Raw genomic sequence first — 7742 nt, 5'->3', positions numbered from 1 at the left:
CATTTAACTTATATTTTCAGTATCAGATTACGGAGAAATTTTAGAGGCAATATCTTCGTGCTAAAAAATTTCGCGCATTGGTGGAACCGTAGTAGAGTGGATTCTATCGCTGAAGAGGAGTAAGAAGGATTTTTTTTCCATTGTTGCCAGGTTGACTGACCTTGAACATCATAATTGGGTTGTTCGTTAGTAAGTGCATCTTGAACTATCGTAGAACATGATCGGGGGTTTTGAATAAGAACCACAGACGACGCCAATTATATTTCAACCAAATATGATCAAAATACTAAGTGGTGACAAAATGCATGAATAACATAAAAAAGTTAGTGAGAAAAGTGATGGTGATCGAGTGAATGATGAGACTGTACCTTTCGGTTGCCTACATACCCAAATTATCGATGGGATCAAGTCTCAAGAGCGTAGTTCTTTATGAAAAATAGTTTTGTATTTATATGTACGTGTAGACTAGAGACTTCTTGTAGCTCAAATAATTGTAATTGAATATAACTCTCAATTGATGATTATCTCTTTGATATGAAACAAATCTAGACATAAATTAATGTACGTAAGTGGCAAGTCATTTGGCTAGGGTTCAGCCCTAGACACATGAGTTAATGGACCTGTACATTGATCTATGATATTATAAATTGGGCTTTAGCCCTGTCGATTAAACGAATTAAGTTGAGACCCTCACCAATGGGCATTTGCCATGTAGGTGGGGATCAAAACACTCAAATTATCAGAGTTAATTTCCCTTCCATTTATTTCTAAACCACTACCTTAGCCCTGTAATTCCTAATAAAATACCTCTAGCTCAACTAGAAATAGGATAGTGTGATAGTAAGTGGATATTGTGAACAATCGACCCCGGTTTCTTTGGACGTCATTCAAGTATGTGAGGAATATAAAGTGCCCTTTGCACTTGAGAAAACGAAACTTGAGCGAATCTATCAGAGAGTTGTGATTGCAACACACCCTTGTGAAAACCCAACTTAAGGACGCTCTCCAAAAGTTTCATAAACGACTCTGCTTATGCATGTAACCGCTCATGTTTTGCACGTTTATCTTTAGATGATTAAACTATTGTATATATATTATTTTGAGTTCAAAGGAGCATGTCTTTATTCTCCCGCTAATAAGATGTATAAATCTCTGAGAATAAATAAGGAAACGAGACCCTTTGTACTAGATAGAGGAATTTTGTGAGTACCTTCTCTGGAAAACTCTCACGAGGCTTAAGCTCGTCCACTAGGGAAGTCCTAGTGGTTTAAGGCATTGTTTCATATGTTCATTGCAATTGCACTCCACAAAACGAGATTAGTATAATAAATCACACATTTGTGATCTTAGTTTTTTATCTCTCATCTTTTGCTTGAGGACAAGCAAAATGCTGTTTGGGGGTAGTTAATCAGTCCCCAAATGTGTATTTTATTACCTTTTTATTACCTTTACAATGCTTCAAATATGCCCTTATTATGCTTAATGAACAGACAACTTATAGCTTTTGCTACCATTTGCAGGATACAGGCCATTTAGGATGCATATTCCTAATATGTGCATTTTGTCACAAAAAGGATGGCTATTTACATTGCTTGGGAAGATTCCAACTTAGGAGCAACAGTGCTAGAAAGTCAAAGTCAAAAGTCAAGTCAACTATCAAAGTCAAGGACGCAAAGACTCAAGACTTAAAGCTACTGACCCAGGGACTTAAAGCCAATTTCAAGACTTCTAGTGTATGGGCTTAAGTCAAAGGCCCATAAGATTGTTTCTAGAAGGCATTGCATAATTGTAAATGGTGTCCTATATAAACCAAAGAGATGTAAAGAATTTCTTATCTAATGTATTAGGGTCCAAACCATTTAGTTTGTTAGGGGTTGAACCCTAGATCTAAATCTTTGGTCATTAGGAGTAGGTTAAATATTTTTATTTTAAATTGTTATTTCCTTATTTTCCATTTTCGTGTTCTTCAAGCTTTAGTGTAAACCAAGTTCTTAATCAATTCAATACAAGTTTTCGTAATCATTTCAATACAAGTTTAAGATTGAGAGTAATTCCAAATAGCCAAAAGAGACTAGGAGAGTAGAGTTACAAAGTTTAGTGTTTCATCCATTAAAAATCCTCCTCTAAACAAAGAATCTAAGAAGAATAACAAAACCCTTTCCACCACTATCAATAAATCTTTTTCAATGCGGTTATCATCCCCTCTAAGCATGTAGTTATAAAATTAAAGAGTAAGAGAGGAAGAATACGCCACACCTTCCAACAAAACCAAGGGTTCCCATCCTCTTCTTCTAATCTCAGCCTTGAAGTGCATTTCAAATAGATCAGAATTGAAGAGGTTTTGAAAACTTTGCTCAGACACGATTTTAAGAACTCGAGCCATTTAGAGTAGGGATTGATAAAATTATGGTTTTGAGTTGGAATGAGGGTTGAAAATGGAGCAGGTTGTATAAATTTGGAGTGGTGGTGTTTTGAGGTGAGGTCGCGGTCGCGAGTGTATGAGGAGCAGTCACGAGCTGGTGTGGGCGGCTAGGGTTGGGGAAGAAAAAAGGAAGTTGGGCGGTCGCGTAGGTTAAATAGTTTGATGGCACGTGCCTCGCATGTGCTACTTTAATGAAATTGAAATTTTTGCCCAAGCCCAACTGAAATCAGGAAATTTCAATCTTGTCCTCAATGCCTTGTAAACTTCAAGAGATGATCCGCGCTTTGTTACTTGTCCGATCTTAACTCGTAAGGTATCAAAATGATCAGCATCGAAAATTCAACGTAACGGTATATGGTACACTTACATCTAACAGTGGATGAAAAACAAATAATGGAAAGAACTGTAAGGAAATATGTACAGATAATAGAAGGAAAATTTAATTAATTTTTTTTGGGTTTTGCATAAGTTCGACTGAAATTTTAAAAAGGTGGGTCATTTTAAGTCAGATCGGCAAGACTTGGAAGTTTCTGAAAACTTAAGTCAATTCCAACTAGATAGCTAGATTACTCTCTTAGACTGAGCGTAATGCACTGGAGGATAATACATGTAGACTTTATAAACAGAATTATTATGTGGTTGAAGATTGGGGCAAATTGGGGTTTGACAGTTCAAGCACCAGCCTTCTCTCATAACTCGTCTCTTACGTGCGTATGAACTCTTACCTAAACCAGAAATGATTTTTGGTATATGTGTCCATATCTTAAGCTGCAATTCTCTAGGAAGTGCTTGCACACGATCATTGAAACTGATCCATCTAGTCTTGCTAGGTGGAGGGTTTTTGTTTGCTACAAAAACATTTTTGAAAAGTTTTTCAAAAAAGATAGGGATTGAGAAGGGGAAATGATTTTTAAGAAAGGAAAATTTTGTACAAGTTTGAGTCTTTTAACGGCAGATTCTTGAGACAAAATAAAGAGATGGAGGCAAAAGATAGAATTAAACAGAGGATAGTATCACTTTGGATTACTCTATTTGTTTAATTCTCATTTGGAGACGCCTCATTTTTTTTTAAAGTTGGTTTTCTCAATCAAAATATATCTCTAACCATATAGAAGTTTTGCCAAGAAGTTAAAATTATACGTTAGTCCGGTATCATTTTGGTTACTCCGGGGCGTATAACTTTCATTTTTGTATCCTCTAGTTTTGAAAACTATAAAGAGATGTTTGAAGAAACTCGTACTCAAAAGTTGTGATTCAAGATGCTACTATTTGAAAGCAAACCATAATGGATAATCTTATGCAACTTTCATGTCGACTCTGTGGCGAACTCAATCTAGACAGACAGAGCTTTAGCTACGTGAGTTGAGGGATTTATTGTGCAAGACTTGGAATATCCTGACCCAGGTGAATAGCTTGGTGATATAGGTGACCCTTAGTAAGCAAAGCTGATCTCAAACTGCCCCTAGATTATGTTGTTCTAGGGGTTAATCTGTGTGAAATCCATAGCCCATTTTGAAAAATCACTTAACTATTGATATATTGAGAATCTTATCATTAACAGAACAAAGAAAACAAACATTTTTGTAAAAAAAATGTAAAATAAAGAAAAGAAAATCTGTATACTCGCTCTATAGGTTCACACTTACTCCAACGAGTAAAAAATATTTTATAAAGAATATATGAGATATACTATGAACTAAGGCTCCAACACTTACAACCACACCCTCCAAGTGGAGAGATCCGGTTACCTTATTGATGTATCCCCTTAAAGCAAAAGATGGAATGGAATAGGAAAGGAATACATCAAAAAAAATGATTCAATCCTCGTAGATGGGATGATTAAGAAAGAGTTTTAAGTGTTCCAGCTTCGTTCACTTCACTTGTTGCTTTAAAGGCTGTGTTTGTTAGTTTATGATTAGGAATAGCTTGACCTGGGAATACACCTTTCTAGGTTTTATCTTAGGCTAACAAGTTTAGAGATTGTTGTATGGATGCTAGGATTTGGGTTTATTATTGCATGACAGATAGTATTATTTCATTGGGCTTATCTGTTTGGACACTAGTTGATAGTGTAATAGGAACTAGGTTTCTTTGGTTATTGACAGGTGGGTTTTGATAGTTCTGGTTAAATTGGGATTGAACCAATGCTCTGTTCTGATTGTTATAGGTACATTGCCCTTGTCCTTGTCTGAATGTATTTGTTGGTTTGTTGAAACTTGGAGGTGGTTGGTTTTGTGGAATGTTGGACCATGCGAAATTTGGATGTTGTCTCCATGGTGCATTTAGTACATTGAAAGCACATACTTTTTCTAGCTGAAGTGATGATAGGTTTGTGATCAGGGGACAGGTGGCATCTATATGATTTAAGCTTAGACAGAAATTGCATGGTGAGATATTTATATTCATGACAGGATGAGGAGTTTGGTCTTTTTGTTTGGTTGTAAGGGCATCTATCTTTCTTGTAAGGGTTTTGATTAAAGTTTTGATTTTTGGATTTGATTTCACCTCAAAAATACCACTAGCCTTAGATGTACTGGGTGATAGGGTTATATACTAAAAACATTACTTTTGTATTAACTCTAATTCTTCATTTTTTGAATGAGAATCATATGGGCAAATGTTATGCATATTATATATGTTATTAGTTATATGCATGCGTCTAATACTTTATATTGTAGATGATGTGGTGTGTGGTGAGACACAGAAGATCATATCATCAGTACCTTATAAAGTATAAGTAAACGTTCACAACCTAGATGTATTTGGACAAACCATTAGTATGGTTGTAGTATAATCTGGTATTAGTCTATCTTGACTACAAGATTACACTAGTACACTTTGTGTGTATTGAACAGGACCAAGTGAGGTTGTTTCTCTTTATACTGACTATATAAGAGAACAAACACCTCTGTTATTATGGATGCTTGTCCTCTTAATCCGAATATAATAACGGGCACTTACATGCATTATACATTGCTTTAAATCATCAATGAGTGAGATTCATTTGTGAATCAACAAACTCGATGGATTAGGTAATGACATTGTATGTAAGGTGTGTTGTTGATTATAGAAGGAATCCGTGACCCGCAAGAAGTCGGGTTGATGATGTCCCATTGAAGAGCTCATAAGGATTGTCATGTAAACCCTGCATGTGGATTTAATCTGATATGACAATGAGGTTGAGTGGTACTACTCAAGGATATAAGAAGTTGATTAATGTAGTTGTCAGTAACTTGACTTAATCAACGAGCATTCGATATCTTAACACGGGAAGATCAACAAGCATATAATATGGAGCCCATAAATGTAATACACGTAATTTGGGATTAGGGCGGTAGTACAACAATGGCCTTTAGTGGAATAAGCCATTTGTTGACGGACTTGGGCCATGTATTCTAGGCGAACTTGGGAAGCCCAAGCCCGTCAGGAGGCCCAACCCTAATTTCTCCTCATGGTCCCTGTTGTAGCCTATATAAAGAAACCCTTCTTTCCTTGCCAAATACTGGGTGATTGCTCAAGAACAATTAGTCCCAAAATTCGGCCAAGAGAGAAAGAAGGGGTTGGTAGATCGTTGCCCACACAACGTCTATTCCAAGGATAGGAATACAACAGAAGATCAAGAGGTTGCTGATTCGTATTCTCAGAAATATCACAGATGATCAAAGGCGTATGATTTCCTAACCAAATCATGAACACCCTTATTCTGCTGCGCATGGGTTTTCACGGTTTGTAATAGATGACATACAACCATAACGGTTCCTACACTGGGTTGGGCTATTCTAGAATTATCTATATCACTCCAATGGGTACTCTTTTCAGCTTGGTTTTCAAGTAAGGTTAAGGCTTCAGTTACACCTCTATCTAAAAAATTACCATTACTCATGATGTCGAGGGTTACTTTATGTTCTGGGAGAAGGCCTTTGAAGAAACATTGGACAAGAGTAGATTTTTCTAGTTTATGGTGAGGACATGAATGGAGTAGGTCAGAGAATCTATCCCATGCTTTAAAAAATGTCTCACTCAAACTCTGTCTGAAGAACTATATCTTTCTTCTTATCTTTTCTGTTTTCTTCGGTGGAAAGTACTTCTTCATGAAGGAGAACACAACCTTTTCCCATGTATCGAAAAAGTCAGCCTTCTATGAAAGAAGCCAAGCATGACTATTACCAGCTAGAGTGAAAGGAAACACTCGTAGCTTAACCTGATCGTCGGTGATGCTTGGATGATGAAAGGTATTACATACTTCATGTATCCGGCATAGATGCTCATACGATAACTCGTATGCTAACTCGTGGAAGATGGGTAGAAGATTGAACACGTTCAGTGGAATGCGAAAATCACTCGTGAGTGGTGTGAGTCGTATATAATATGGAGGCCCATCTTGTAACGATGTGTAGAAGTTGGAGAGAGGCTCTTCAGCTTGCACTACTTTGTCAACCATCTTATGAGATGGAGGACTAGAAATAGGAAATTGTCTAGGGCAACGAGCTCTCCTACATGAGTAAGTTTTATTCTTGCTAATTCAAAAACATCATTTTGCCATTGGTTGGTCGCTTGGTGATATAAAGGGAATTGATCTAAGGATTTGCACGCACCGGCCGGATTCACCTGGAAAAGAATGCCAAGACCTCTAGAGAGCCACAGCGTTATTTAAACTCGGCCATGAAAGAGGTAGTAAGGGAGGAAATCTTAAGATTACTGGATGCTTGAATCATTTACCCTATATCTGACGATGAATGGGTCAGCCCTATTCATGTGGTGCCAAAGAAATCTGGGATTACAATGGTCCGTAATGAGGAAGGGGAGTTAATTCCAGCACGTGTTCCCATCATGTGGGGGATTTATATTGATTATCGGAAGCTGAATGCTATCACAAGGAAAAATCATTTTCCCTTGTCGTTTGTAGATCAGATGCCTGAAGGTTTAGCAGGACATGCTTATTATTGTTTCTTGGATGGATATTCTGAATACTTTCATATTTTAATTGATGAAGAAGATTAGGAAAAGACTAACATGCCCTTTTGGAACATATGCTTATGCATGTATTCCCTTCGGTCTCTACAATGCACCTGCCACATTTCAATGCTGCATATATGTTGCACACTTTTAGTGATATGGTGGAGAGATTTATGGATGATTTTTCGCTCTATGGATATTCTTTCGATGATTGCCTATCCAACCTTTCCAAGGTATTAGCGCATTGTCAGGAAAAGAATCTCGTCCTTAATTGGGAAAAGTGTCACTTCATGGTAAAAAAAAGGGAATAGTGTTAGGTCATATTGTGTCTAAAAATGGTATAGAAGTAGATAAAGCTAAGATA

General features: G+C 36.9%; 1 non-coding gene across 1 annotated transcript; it reads left to right on the top strand.

The window, feature by feature from the left end:
- The first annotated feature begins 6375 nt into the window (after positions 1 to 6375).
- Positions 6376 to 6482, top strand: LOC147474791 (small nucleolar RNA R71). Its single transcript, XR_015209954.1, has one exon. It is a non-coding gene; the product is annotated as a small nucleolar RNA R71 (small nucleolar RNA).
- Positions 6483 to 7742: the final 1260 nt, after the last annotated feature.

This window comes from Coptis chinensis, chromosome 9, assembly GCF_015680905.1.
Source record: "Coptis chinensis isolate HL-2020 chromosome 9, ASM1568090v1, whole genome shotgun sequence".
NCBI classification, from domain to species: domain Eukaryota; kingdom Viridiplantae; phylum Streptophyta; class Magnoliopsida; order Ranunculales; family Ranunculaceae; genus Coptis; species Coptis chinensis.
This window is presented reverse-complemented; position numbering and strand designations above follow the sequence as displayed.